The sequence below is a fragment of the Hylaeus anthracinus genome, unplaced genomic scaffold, assembly GCF_026225885.1.
Source record: "Hylaeus anthracinus isolate JK02 unplaced genomic scaffold, UHH_iyHylAnth1.0_haploid 12000, whole genome shotgun sequence".
Classification (NCBI taxonomy): Eukaryota; Metazoa; Arthropoda; class Insecta; order Hymenoptera; family Colletidae; genus Hylaeus; species Hylaeus anthracinus.
In genome coordinates, this window is record NW_026534347.1 from 8,618,432 (window position 1) to 8,633,289 (window position 14,858).

Below are 14,858 nucleotides of genomic sequence, written 5' to 3' on the forward strand. Positions count from 1 at the left end.
GAAGCTATTTCTGACGCCATGTCGAATGAATTACTAGAGCGAGGGAAACGGAATATAGATCGGCTACTTGAACTCGAGAGGATAATGTTGTGGATGTGCATTGCTTTCCAGGTTCTGCGATATCTGCTCTTAATATATTATAAATAAACAAACGAATATGCCAATTGAAGAACCTTTTCTCTATGGACAATCTCGCTAGGAGAGTTTATGATTAGAAGTCATTAAAGATATTGGCAATATTGAACACAAATGAAATTCTATGTAATTCGGTACTATTTTATAAATATTAGTTTATTCATTTTATTAATTTCACTTTAGTTTCAATGTAATTAAAATTTAGAAATATGTCCGAGTTTAGTTTCATTTATTTCAGCGTGGAGTACACAAACAAAATTCCATGTGTGCACTGTTTCACAATATGACAATCTTTGTAATTTATCTTATAGCCTATTGGTAAGTCTTTATACTTCTAATCTTAAGTTTCATTTAAAATATATAATAATATTCTAATGACAGCATGTACATAAAAATACATACAATTGCAAATAAATTCTGTGTATAGTTATATTTTATAAATATTACGTAAATTTACATGTAAATAAAAGGGGAGTATTTAGTTTATTCGTTTTATTAATTTCACTTTAGTTTCAATGTACAGTGGGTGCAGAAAGTATTCGAAATAATTTATTAACAAGTGCAATAAAAATGGGCAAAAACGAAACGTTTCGTTTCCAACAAGACAATGATCCGAAGCACACGGCAAGAAAAAGAAGGGAATGGTTATTATATGATGTACCGAAACAACTCCCTACGCCACCTCAATCGCCGGATATTAACCCGATAGAGAATCTTTGGCATATTTTAGATTTAAAAATTCGCAAAATGAAAATTAAAAATAAAAATGACTTAAAAGCGACGCTTTTAGAAGAGTGGTCTAACATTCCATCGGAACTTACACAAAAACTTGTCGAATCGATACCTGCCTAATCGATTACAGGCCGTAATTAAGACCAAAGGCATGCACACCAAATATCAAGTAAGATCAATATTGTTCATATTGTTTATTATTGTACATTCCTTAATAACACTGTACGTGTGCCAATACTTTTTCGGCTATGGATTTTTCGTTTTCTTTACTTTACTTCCTTATAACAAATAACTGACAACACTCAGTAAACGTACTATTTATGTGTGTCAAAAGACACTAATAAACGTACTTAATATTAATAGATTACTTGATAGTTTACAGATATTCAAAGAAAACTGTGTGTGCCAATACTTTTTTGACCCACTGTATAAGTTAAGGGGTTAATTATTCAATGAACGTAGTAGGTACCCACATATTAATGAACGAGGGTGTTCAAGTCTCCACAATTTAACCATAAACTCCCCATCCGACTTTATAATGAAATTTTCAAACCTCCGTATCATCCAGCCCCGATCGTTTACCATTCGCATACGCGAGAACGTTCGTCGATAATCGAGACATTTACCTTACTCACCGAATTCAGCGCGCTTTTGTTTACGAAACCGATGGGTAAGATTCCAAGTGTCGCAGTTGCCGCGCCTGCCTAATGAGCGACTGGGAACATTGGATGCGCGCGTGGGATTGCGCGACGGACAGAGGCGCGCGTGTTACGCCTCCTGTCAGAGCTGTCCGTCCGTATCGCCGCAGGACGAGTTGTCTCCGTAGAAAAGCCACCTATGGTGGTAGTGGTTACCTCGCGGGTTTTCACCACGTACGATTTTTTTTTGTTCTTCAACCTTTGACGACATTTCGCGCAGCACAATCGATAAGCGAAAGCGTGCGTCTTTCACGCGGCCCACGCTGTACACGTGCACGCGAACGCATCGGAGAGTAACACGTGTCTATCGTCGTTGACAGGTGAACCAGTGTTGTTTTTCCGTTTGCTCCTGGCACCTGTCGTCGCACCATCGCGCTGCCAGGAGGCTGGTGAACGACCAAAACCTCGTCACGCAGCGAGCGCAGGAATCGATGCCGACCAGGATACACCGAGGAACGTTTACCATACCCGCGAGCATCACTATGTGATACGTGAACCGGATAACGTTCGGCCTCTAAGGGATACCTGCCCCTGGCTCGACGTCACCTTCACCTGGGATTCTTTCCTAACGAGTAAGTCTTCGTTTCTGCGTTCTACGTTTCTGCGAATTCGCGATTGTCCAACCGAATTCACTCGCCAGTTGGAATAGCGAACCTGGTTCGGAGCGAAAATGCTTTTCGAGCGAGCGTCCGTGACTTTTGTCGTTTTTCGCGAACCGTAGCGTCGGGATACGATAAAAAAAGCACGGCGATTTCGCGCGGAGTACTTTCTGTGATGAAACGCGAGTTGAAAACGGTCGAGCGTGTGTCGGGTTATTGAGTTGGAGCGATCGCGAATTTTGGGGAGGGTTTTGGCGGGATAATGGAGTAAAATGATACGTTAATTGGGAAATTGTAGTTTCTTGGTTACTTGGGTAATTTGTTTAGTAGGAGGTTTGGATAAGGTCATCCTTGCTATTGTAAGTTATATTTGATAAGATTGTTGGGTCACTAACTTTCGTATATGTTACGGTGGATGCTTTTCTGTACAGGCCTCTCGTTCAACCGCTGCTAATTATTTACAAATTTCTGAAAAACAATTGTGTATATCCTTAATGATAAGCCTGTTATTCTTGATATTATTATTATTCTTGATTCATGTTTTGTACTCTTTTTCGTAATTGTTTTGTCGTATTGTATTGTATTTCACATATTGTAATGTAAATCTATATATGTACTGATAATATGCACAGCTATGTGCATATTGCTAATAATCCCGTAGGGACTTTAATAGCTTTAATAAAAAAATAACTTTCGTATATGTACAGTGGGTTTAGAATGTATTCGTACACCGATCAATTTTCCAAAATACTTTTGTATGAAATTGTAGTTTCTTAACTTCTTTTTGAGCGATCTTGTTTACGTTTTGGGCCCAGGCTGCTGGAATATAAATCGTAGGTTAAGGGGTTAATATACACCGTACATTATTGCTATACAACTTTTGTTGCTAAATTTTATATTGCATGAGTATTTAACAACGTTCAATAGTATCGAATGTTTTGTGTGCCATGGCCAATTTTATAGTGGAACTTTCTATTATTTAGAATTGGCAATATTGAACACAAATGAAATTCTATGTAATTTGGTACTATTTTATAAATATTACGTAAATTTATATTTAAATAAAAGGGAAGTATTTAGTTTATTCATTTCATTAATTTCACTTTAGTTTCAATGTAATTAAAATTCAGAAACATGTCTGAGTTTAGTTTCATTTATTTCAACGTGGAGTACACAAAAAAATTCCACGTGTTCACTGTTTTACCATATGACAATCTTCGTAATTTATCTTATAACCTATTGGTAAGCCTTCATACTTCTAATCCTAAATGTAAATTTGATATAAAATATTAGGTTGTCTCGAAAGTTTCTTTCGCGAGTTGCACTCAATTATTTCATGTGGTCGTGTTTCTATAAATAGACGATCTAATTTCATAGATATTCATGTTGTAACAGTAATGGAGCGAAATGAATCGTGCACAATTCAGTAATGTAACATAAAATATTGTGCATGTATTAATTATTAATAAAGCGAAAGAAACTTTTGGGACAACCTAATATATAATAATATTCTAATGACAACATCTACATAAAAATACATACAATTGCAGACAAATTCTGTATATAGAATATTGTCATTAGAATATTACTATATATTTTATATCAAATTTACATTTAAGATTAGAAGTATGAAGACTTACCTATAGGTTATAAGATAAATTACAAAGATTGTCATATTGTAAAACAGTGCACACTTGGAATTTTTTGTGTGTGCTCCACGCTGAAATAAATTAATCTAAACTCAGCCATATTTCTGAATTTTAATTACAGTAGGCGTAGAATGTATTCATACACCAATCAATTTCCCAAAATACTTTTGTATGAAATTGTAGTTTCTTAACTTCTTTTTTTATAATCAATGATACAAAATAAAAATGGAACAGAGTAATCGAAATTTGATAAAAATAAAATCAGAGAATAATAAAAATAAAACGAAAGAATAGAAATGAGTGATCAAGTGTCGGGCAATGGAAGTGAAAGAAATGGAGTAATGAAATATGCAGCAGTTAATGTAATGTAGGAATATGTTTACGTGCTAATTAGTCTCTGAAAGCAGATGTAAATTCGTTTTCGTCGTATATTCAGTGGTTCTTTTAGAGATATTTGTTAATACATACAAAATTAATTATATTCTTGGTTAAATGTGTAGTTTACATAGTGCATTAAATATTTCTGAAACACGAGCAATATGTAGGGCGGTAAAGTTGTTGAACTAGTGACCCACTGAAATACCTTGCAGCGCATAAGATGAATTCGATCTATTTAGATGAAGGTCTGGCAATTATTTTATTTCCCTCTTTTTACTCTTTCATATTGGGAGACGAGAAATATTGGGTATTTCCCAACCAAAGTCTTGAAAAATAGTTAATTATCAAATTAACGTATCAAAGTAATCTACGAATACTTCAGGATGGACAATACTTTACCTAAATAATACGTTAGGACAAATAGAAGCATCGTACAGGCATTTATTTCTCACGTTTAATCGATCAGACTATTTCGATAAGCTTTTATGCATTTAGTATGAAATTTAATTCATAATTTCGTATACAATTTTGATCGAACAAATATCAGGTCAAGAGCTGATTATCTTTCAATCATTATTCGAAAATGTTTATTTAAATAAAAATGTTATTCACCTCTAACTGTAATGAATATTATGATATAAAGTATTTACCTACATTGATCATCGTGATTGTTATTTTTTAAATTAACCTTAGAACCATACAGCTATCATAGTATAAAAACGAACTGGTTATTCAGTTTGACGTTCGTGCGAAATTTATGTTCGCCCAATGTTTACCAACGGATACGTTTAAGGTACATTTACATGATCTCACCGTGTTTGCTCGAAGCGTATCGTCTTCCACGTAACACAGCTCGTCCTTTTTGTCGTACGGTGGTTTGTTTTCATTTTTTTTTTTATCTCGTTGGCAAGTAAGACACACCGAAACAAGAGATAAATTTCCTTTTTCAATTTAAGATTATCGATACTTTATTTGACATCGATACACCATTTATATTTTGAAATTCAAAATTATTCGTTGATATGGTGTCAGTGCCACACTGGTAATCGTTGGAAGAGTTTCCATGGTAGACGCAACGACGAATGATTTCTTTTTTAAATCAGAAGCGTGGAGTATCGGCTCTGTCGATTGTGATCAAGTTCCAAGTAAAGCGACTCACTGTTGCTCGAGTTTTCGGCGGTTTACCCAAATAGTCGATAACTTAAAGGGGTGACTAACCGGCGAGGTTTGCGTTTCATGAGTAATCGGGTCGGAGTTTAAAGCTCACGCCACTTACGTTACGTGAGCTCGAATGAAACGGTGGAATTCCATTATGCTAATGAAAAGTGGAAAACAGTAGTCGCTGTCAACGAATTAATATGCGTTAACACATTGACCACAACGCCTCCCACATATGGAGCTCAGGACTTTTAACTGAGGCACTAAAAAATTAATTCCGAAGTCGACGTGATGAAAATGTCAAATTTGGGTGGAATTCGTGAACTTTGATAAGGTTGGGAAAATTAGTTCTAGCACTGTTTGATTATATAGTTTACGATTGTATGGAAACATAATTTTAGCTTCTTAGAAATCCTCAAACGATAGAATCAGCATTTGGTTGTATAACGTCACCCTCTGCACGCGATACTGACTTCGTAGAAAATGATTAGGTTCACTCATGGATTTTTCTCTTTGAGTAATCGAACGAGAAGTTACTATATTTAAGTCAACTTTTAATTGTTTATTTCTATCCTGAATATTCATCTAAACATAATTAAACTAATATGAATGTTGTATTTGTAATTTGAGTTGACCATACTCTGTACAGAATAAATATTATCAAATAACAATTAGGCAAATCTGTTAATTGGATATTGAAAGGACAATCTCACATTTACATACAAATTTGTAAATACACACAAAAGAGTCACGAAAAGTAAAATTGTAGAAAATCCCAATTGTAGAATCTATCAGGTCGTCCCACAAGTTCGTGCCGAAGACTGTGTCGAAATTTAATAAAAAACCACAGAAATTTTCTAGTAACGGTATGACTATCTGAGAGAAGTGAGAAACTATTGCGAAATGAAACAGATTATCTTTTCTTGTGACACTTAAGAATATGTTTCACATATTAATTTGACAAATAGAAGTATAAATGGGACGAACTTTTAGGACGACCTAATATTTTCTTTTCTCATGATAGACTTCGAATGATTTCAATGAATCCAATACACTAATCAATGAATTATATCTTATCATACTTTTTTCCCCTTTATACATGATTCTTCCGTGAATTTCATCCCCCATTTCTTATCATAGATGTCCTATTCTAATTTCAAACGCGCACACAAGACAATTTCTTAAAATTCGTCCTCGTTTGTTAATGTATTACCGCAAGGCAAAATTTCTGCAATGTTCGCCCTAATTTCTAAATGACTTGACCGCCAACAAAACCAGTCACTGCGACCCTGCGATATTGTCAGTTGTTTGTTGTTTGCCATTTCCTAGTTACGGTTTCGCGATAATAATTATGCTCCAGGTAAATAGACAAGTATCTGGCGCACACCGAGTCCCCTTTTCACGTCACGTTACATTGTCCCGCGAAATATGCCGTAGCGAATCGGGCTTGTTTTCTGGAGAATATGTTGAAATTGGAAGGACTATCGTGTTCACGAAGCCACCGCGTTATTTTTGCTACGTACAACATGCTCGTTTCTATAACGTACAATCAGTGATACAATAAGTGGATTAAATTAAGGTGGATCAGAATTAATTAACATAAAATGAAAAATTCGAGGCTAATAATTTGGTCGAGACTCTGAAAAATAAAAATGTACTACGTGTTTGAAATGACATTCTAATTTATTTCTTAAGTAATTTTGTTGTTATTGACGAGTAATACATAATTTAAATTGTTTTTTTTTTTTGTTTTTTCTTACGATAATTAATCGTAAGACATCCACTCGAAGAGATCCCAAAGTACGAAACGAAGTATCGAATTTCCTATATAATTTTAATAAATCCAACTAAACAGAAAATTCGACGTTTCGTTCGATATTATTATTAATATTTTTATATAACAGACATACTTGCCAATAATAATAAAATTACTTAAAAAATAAATTAGAATGTCATTTCAAACACGTAGTACATTTTTGTTTTGCAACGTCTCGACCAAATTGTTTTTTGCTCTTTCTCGAAAGAATTAATCGTAAAACATTCACCGAAAGAGGTTCCAAATTACGAAACGAAGCGTCGAATTTTCTATATGATTCCAACAAATCAAACTGAATAGAAAATTCGACGTTTCGTTTGATATCAACCATTCCTAATACAACAGACATACTCGACAATGTATTCCATCGTTTGCTCTGGAAATCCAACGAGTGTTTCTCCAACAACACATCAATAGTACACGCCAGAGCAAGAAAATCACCGAGTATTATTTCTCCCAAGGAAAACATCAACGGTAATTTTCACCCCGAGGTGAAAACCAATTTAAACATTTGTTTTCCCCACTTTTTTCTTGTTCTTTCGAGGACACGGCACACCGTCGAAGTAATTTGCGATTGGTTTCCACGAAGACGTCTCGTCGTTTCATTCCTCTATCCTTGGTATTGTTAGAAGACTCGGGAATACGTCGTGGATTGCTCGTCATAACTGATTACCTATTCCGTCGGGGCTTACGGTATCGTTAACATTTCAGGCTCGACTGTGTGTCTGTGAAATGTAAAGAAACACACGCAACAGCGACGGAATCGACTACCTGTTACCGTCGAATAACTTTCCCGCGTATTCGATGCCGCGTATTCCCCCGCGTCGTTTTGTTCCACGTTCGCGAGGCATTGATCGTTTTTTAAATAATTTAATACCGCCGTATCAGTCACACTGATTGCTCCGGGATGATTTGCTTAATTGCGTATCGATTCCTTGCGTAATTTTTTATCGGGCCTCGTATAACAAGTTAACAAGCAGTTTTCCCGTGATTATAGTGATCCACATTTGCCTCTCTGTATTATGGTCTCATCTTTGCTTGAAAATTTAATTTGTCGATTAGACTAAAGCCTTTTGAAATGTTTTCGTGAGACGATTGGTTGTTGGTTTCCCTCTGAAATATTCAATTATCGTATGGAACGGATTGATTATTGTAGGGACACGCAGGTTATATTCACCCTGATTGGGGTAAATAGAAAATAATGGGTAATGTGAACGGTTAATTCGGTGACCATGCTATCGATTCAAAGCCATAGTGACGCACAATGGTGAACAGATGAAATCAGAGGGAAAATACAGGTATATTGCGGCCTTATTATCGCTTGGGTTGCAGTTGGTTCCTCGTGTTATTTACTGTCGTACCCTATAGATGTTGACAAAGGTTATACAATGTTGAACGAATTTATTCTAACTGCTTCTAGAGATGAAGTAAATATATTAGGGGGACCAGAGAGCAATGTCGTTTCTTTTACATTATATTCAAACAAATAAATTTTTAATTTATTATGTAATCGTCCTCGTTATCAACAACCTCTTCTTATCTAGCGTGCAAATTTTCAATAGTTGATCAAAATCAATTGGTATACACTAAACTGATAGATGATGAACAAGTTAATTTCTCTTAACAAATCCACGTAACAATGTACAGCAAGCATAAAGAGGTTCAGTTCGCAGCACATTCAATTGGAACAGTAATTCTAACTCTTTGATCGTGTGACCCTCTGCGTCCCTCAGTCAGCTAATGTATCTATGGCAAATAGTCTCCGCAAATGTCGCTAACTAGACGAGGTTATATATTTGTTAAATGGTAAAGATGCGGGAGACGGAATTCCCACGAGTACGGATGGAAATAGAAAATCTCTTTGTACCAATTACGTAATTATTGAGCGAAGGAACTCGTTCATTTTGTAAAAGCCTAACTCCCGCGAAGCGTAAAAGTTCAGTGGGAAAGAGTAGTTCAAAATGTGTTTCGCCATGTATTGGACGAACCATTTAAAATGGCACTCTAGAAAATGTTCGAAACTGATGGTCATAGGGGCAAGTGTATCGAGTAAAAATTATATAATTTTAAAGAGAACACGATCCCAATGAAATTGGAAATAAATGCATTGCAAATGAACAATTTCGTGTGTAATTTTGTTACTAACACAGAGGATTCCTCAAAATAAGATGCAACTCAGTCACTTCCATTTTGATGGCATGTAATATTTTTTTTACTTTGTCTTTCTCATATAAATTTATTATACAAAACAAACAAATTATGTTCTCTGTGTTTTGTTCATAACATATGGTCAATTATTTTTATCATAATTCATAGAATACACGACAAGGCATGAAACTACTCTCTATTTGTACCAGTTATATTTAATCAATCCTACTGTTTGAAGACCAAATCGAAAAGAGACCAATTCATATACAAATTATATTCCTTTCATACATTGGGTTGTCCAGAAAGTCTATGCCGATTTTTGATAGGTGGTGTAGGTCTGAATATGTCGAAATGGCTGAAAACATATAACATATACACATTTATATGTACATCCCTTAAAAGGTGGAAAAAAGGTTGTGGAACAAAATGGTACCTGTGTAATTCAATAAATATATAGTACAATTCAAATGTGCCTTTGAAGTTTTCTTAAAAATTGGCACGAACTTTCTGGACAACCTAATAATTATATGCAACTTGATTTAATTTCGTGGCTACTCGAGTGGAATAATTTAAATGGAACACCCTGTATTTTTACGCTATTATTCCCATTATTACCCCTAATGTCAACGTCATTGTTCATTTCTTCTCTCGCGAAATTCTAACTTGTAATTTCAATATCGTGGTTCATTTGATCTTCCTCTTGGGGACTGGAGCTGAATTCGCTATGAAGCGTGACTTATAAAAGGCGGTTCTTAAAGGAGAAAGGTTCTCGACGGATTAAAATTACGGCGTAAAAAGAGCACACGCCGCGGTGAAAAGAGCCCCACGTTTGTCGCAATTAAAACTTCCTTCGAGTTGTTGATCTTTGATCGTTCGAAAAATTCTGGGACGACGTGGATAATTGTTCGGTGATATTGAGAATTTAATGTTAGAAGAAGAATAATGTATGGTATTTCTTCGTTCACCTGCTTCGTAGAAATTTGTTCAACGTGCAATTTTTGCATGAACAGTCCGTTGAACGTGTATTTAATTTTTCCACCTTTATCAATTATATTGGTATTTGAGAAAATTTTATAATATTTAATTCAGGAAGTAGCTTTCAGTTAGAAGAATTTTTGATATTTCATTTTTATTTGTACCTTCTTATAATAAAAATATTCAGAACGTATCTTGTATACTTTTGATAAACGTACTTTTTGTTCAATAAAAACACAAGTAATCTCCATTGTAATTTTTGTGTAATAACCAATTTGACAGATTTTTATTGAGTGGAAATTTAAGTGATCTGTGTAAACATAAAGTCAGACAGATGTACCTTAGTAATTCCTTTACCCTCCGTACTATCATGGAAATTTGAAATCTGTTAATTTTCTGGTTTTGTTGATATAGCATTAAACATAATGGTTATAGAATAATTGCAATAGTAATTTGTATAGTAATGAAAATAATGATTTTAATGGAATAAATGTTCAGAACAAATTCCTATGGAGATTTTGCTCATTTCTGGACAGAAACGGTTACTTTTCCTTCACGACTAATAGCGTTTCGGGAATACCCTCATAATGTCAGGACTCTGTCAATCACACTGCACGACATCGACCACGTGCAAGCAAATTTAACCAATAACACAGAACTCGTGTTTGCGTTAAGGACGAAATCGCACTCGACGATCAGAACTCGACCAACGTCCAAACCGAGACATACAAACATTGAAGCGAGTCACCAAGCAACGCATACAAACATATACAAACTTCGCGTTAAACATTCGCATATTTGTTCGTCACATGCAGGTCCTGTCAAATTAAATTTCTTTATCAACGTGGTATCAATTCGTATATTGTAAAATAATTATGAAGATCTAATCAATGTTAGCCAGAAAATGATAAAATTGGGTTTTTTAATAGGTTTATTTTAATTTATATTCAGAGATTGTCTGGAAGATATTCGTTATTATATAAAAAGTTAATTAATTGTAATTTTTAAGGAACCAAGATCTTAGCTTAGTTGTTGATAATATCGTAGACTGAAACTTAAGAGATCATTAGAATTGTAGTTGAGCACAGTATTGTTAGAGAAACAGTTACAAAGAATTATGTTACAGTTTTCGATTACAATCATTATTTATCATTTATCATTTGTCATGCATTGCTATCTATTTCGTTTCGCACGAAACAAGCCTCCTTTGTTTCTAATATCAATAAAATCGCTACTATTTATCACTTGTCCACTAACATCGAGCAAATATTTGAATTTCATTTGATCGAAAAACTGAGCCCACGTACGAGATTCTTATTCTACATTTTCCGTTTATTCTCATGCAAGGATTCGGGCCGATTTCGTTTGTACCGTTGGTTCCGTCCGCGCAAAGATGAAATCCAATATACCGTGGCACGTCGGTGCCAGTCTCCTTCGACAAGAGTATCGAGGCTCTGAGAATATAATCTCAGGATTTGTGAAACGTCAGGCTTGGTGTTGCGGGGCCTTTTATAAATTCTTCAATCGGCCGTCCGTAACTTTTGTACAGCTGCACCGAAGTTTCTATTATGTCCTCTATTCTATTGTGAATCGTCTTTCGATTTTCGTGTTTGAAACTCAAGATGCAGCCTCGATTCCAATATCCTTTCGCGGCGAGAGCAACGACGATACCAGATAAGTAATTTCATTAAAAGTATGTACGAGCCATCGATTTATCTACGGCACGCCGGTAGTAGCCTCCAATGTACAAGTACACGTTTCCAGGCTTTTCGAGAGGCGATGGCTATAAATCATATTATAAATAGGCTTACGATTCGTGTTACGTAACAGAATTTATTGCAGTTCGTTATAAGTATGCTCCTTAACGACGTTTCTAAATGACAACCACTATTTCGGCCCCTTTTTCATTACAGGGAACACGATTCATCGCTTTGTAACACAGTCTGTAATATTTCACCCTTGCCAGCTTAATAATTGCCCACTTTTTTAACTACTTGGCTGTATTAAAATATTTCTTTCAATTCACGTCACGATAATTATGTTTACCAAATGTTTATAGATGCTATTCATTATATTTCTATTTTTGTATAGACTATTATTTATCTCCAGATTTAGAATATCGTAGAATATTGTATAAATTTGAATATTTCTTTCAATTCACATCACGTCAATTATGTTTACCAAATGTTTACAGATGCCACTCATTTTTGGTAGATTATTGTCTATAGATTTAGAATATTTGACAAACTACAATACCACAATTAAAGTCGTAATTATGATTAAATTTTGGTGTACGCAGTTACGCGAAAGAGTAATATAATTATTAAACACAGTATAAATGAACTTCGGTACTTTTTTAGTAAAAGTTTTGACGAAGATTCATTGCGAATTTTGATCTTGGCGTAAAGTCGTCTTACATGATAATGAAGTCAAAGAGCGTGCGTTACCGCGGAGAAAATTTGCATATGCAGTCCACCTTTTTTACATAATTTCCTGGAAATTTATTTGAAATTTTAAGGTCGTTACGGAGTTCGGTGCATATCGTCTGAGGAACTGGGTTAGGTTAACAGCCCTGATAACTTGAATAGATAAACGTGAACGATCGAAAAAGTTGGGTGTTGTCAAGGCTCTTAACATTTTTCATTGATTTAACGTGTCCTATACGCACCGACTGTTACTTCTGAATATTAAATTACATTAATGGAAAGCCTGCAACCTCGCTACGCGAGCGAAAGCACGCGTGAATTGGTGAAAATCCATCGAGTTTTCTTTACTTTTTGAAATATGTAGATAATAATTTTAACTTAATTTTTTGAATGGAATAAATAAAAATTCATCGACCAACATTATAATTACAATGAACGATAATGGCGCTATTGTTACAGGAATATCATTTGTTAGGACAATTGCGTTGTTACCATTTATTGTTGCGTATATCGTTCTTTGTAATCATTTTAAAAGTAGCATGCAACAATTTGTGTCAATTTGCGTCATTTTGTGATTAACTTACATAATTCAGTGGACGGTGTATTATGAACGTTGATCGAGTCACTTCGACATGAAGACCACAGCTCTTTTTTAATATCAGTATAATAATTTTTTTTCAGATATAGTTCAAGTTATTATATTTAATTTTTAATTGTCCATTCTGTCAACGTGCAGTTAATTCTCTTTATTTACATTCATTTTAATAATATTTATACAGGACTAAATGACCAGAATTCTCTTTAACACCAGACTAACAATTTTTAAATATAGTTTCAGATAATAAATTTAATTTTTGATTGTCTATTCTACGAAACCTGCACTTAATTTAACTTATTTTTAATACTCTTACATGACTAAACGATCACTGAACTTAGCACGAGAAATCAACAATTGCAACGAATATTATAAATACATCTTCCAATATTCCGAAGCTGTAGTAACAATAAACACTTCGATTTATCTTTTATAAAGGATTCAATTAATATTAACCCGTTCTCCGCAAGTAGATACTTTCTTGCAATGCGGAGTAAGATGAAACTTTTCCCTTTTATATTTACGATTTCTCATGACAATGAATGGAAACGGTGGAAGCACAGATATACATCTATATTTAATTCTCAATGCTGAGTGTAGTGCGAGCTACTCTTTTTCCAAGCTATAGCGTGTTCATAAATAATTCTCCTTTAACGTTTTTCGAAGGTAAGTAGATTCATTTAAACTTCACGAATCTGCCTTGTCGATATTTTCTAAGCGATACACGTGAACCGATGTCTTTAGCGCACAGGGATCCATTCAAAGAGAATGAAACCCATTCCGAACGCTCGGATAATCTGTGCCCGTTGTGCAATTAACTAGATGCCAATTTAATACCTAGGTTGTAGATATGAAATTTGTCGAAGCCTGTTATCACGTCAGATAATAATTAAATTAGAGATATTATAGTTTCCACCGTTTTACTTTCACTGTTCTCGCTTGATTTAAAGATCAGTTGAGTTCTAGACACGCAAGATCGTTTTAGACGACACCTAAGCTGTCGATATCGTCCGTCGAGCTCCAGATAGATCGTTTTAGATCACGCTTACGTTGTTGGCATGGGGTCTATCGAGTTCTAGCAAACTGAGATTGCGTTGGATGACTCGATTGTTGGTATCGTGTCTAATTATCTCAGACTATGGGGAATCTAATTCCAGAACTCTAGGATCATCGATATCCAGTCTAATAAGTTTTGTGTGGGCGATGTAGGGTGGGATAGTAGGTCTCGTGAAGTGTTAACGTTAATCACTTATGCCTCTCACAGTTTCCTCCAGTCTCTTCCTTTTATCGTCCGTGAAATTAACAATATACGCTTTGTAATACGTATTTGATTTAAAATCTTGTTTTTCGATTCGGTTTATCCTACACAACCCTATTACAGTCATTAGTGTTGCTAAAACCACTGCTACCATATTTTACTTATTTAAGAATATTTTAATTGATAGTGTTTGCTACTGGTGCTGCTACCTTAATAAATTATATCTCATTTCAAAGCAAACTTGATTCCCCATTGCTTAATTCCATATTGAGAAACTACTTGTGCTGCTAC

General features: G+C 34.8%; 1 protein-coding gene across 1 annotated transcript in view; it reads left to right on the forward strand.

Annotated features, from left to right (window-relative positions):
• The first annotated feature begins 1,636 nt into the window (after nucleotides 1-1,636).
• The window catches only part of LOC128890189 (potassium voltage-gated channel subfamily KQT member 1-like), a 36,114-nt gene continuing 22,892 nt past the window's right edge, over nucleotides 1,637-14,858 (forward strand). The window contains exon 1 of the mRNA XM_054148472.1: nucleotides 1,637-2,137. The gene's annotated coding sequence lies outside the window, so the exon portion shown is untranslated. The remainder of the gene's footprint in view (nucleotides 2,138-14,858) is intronic.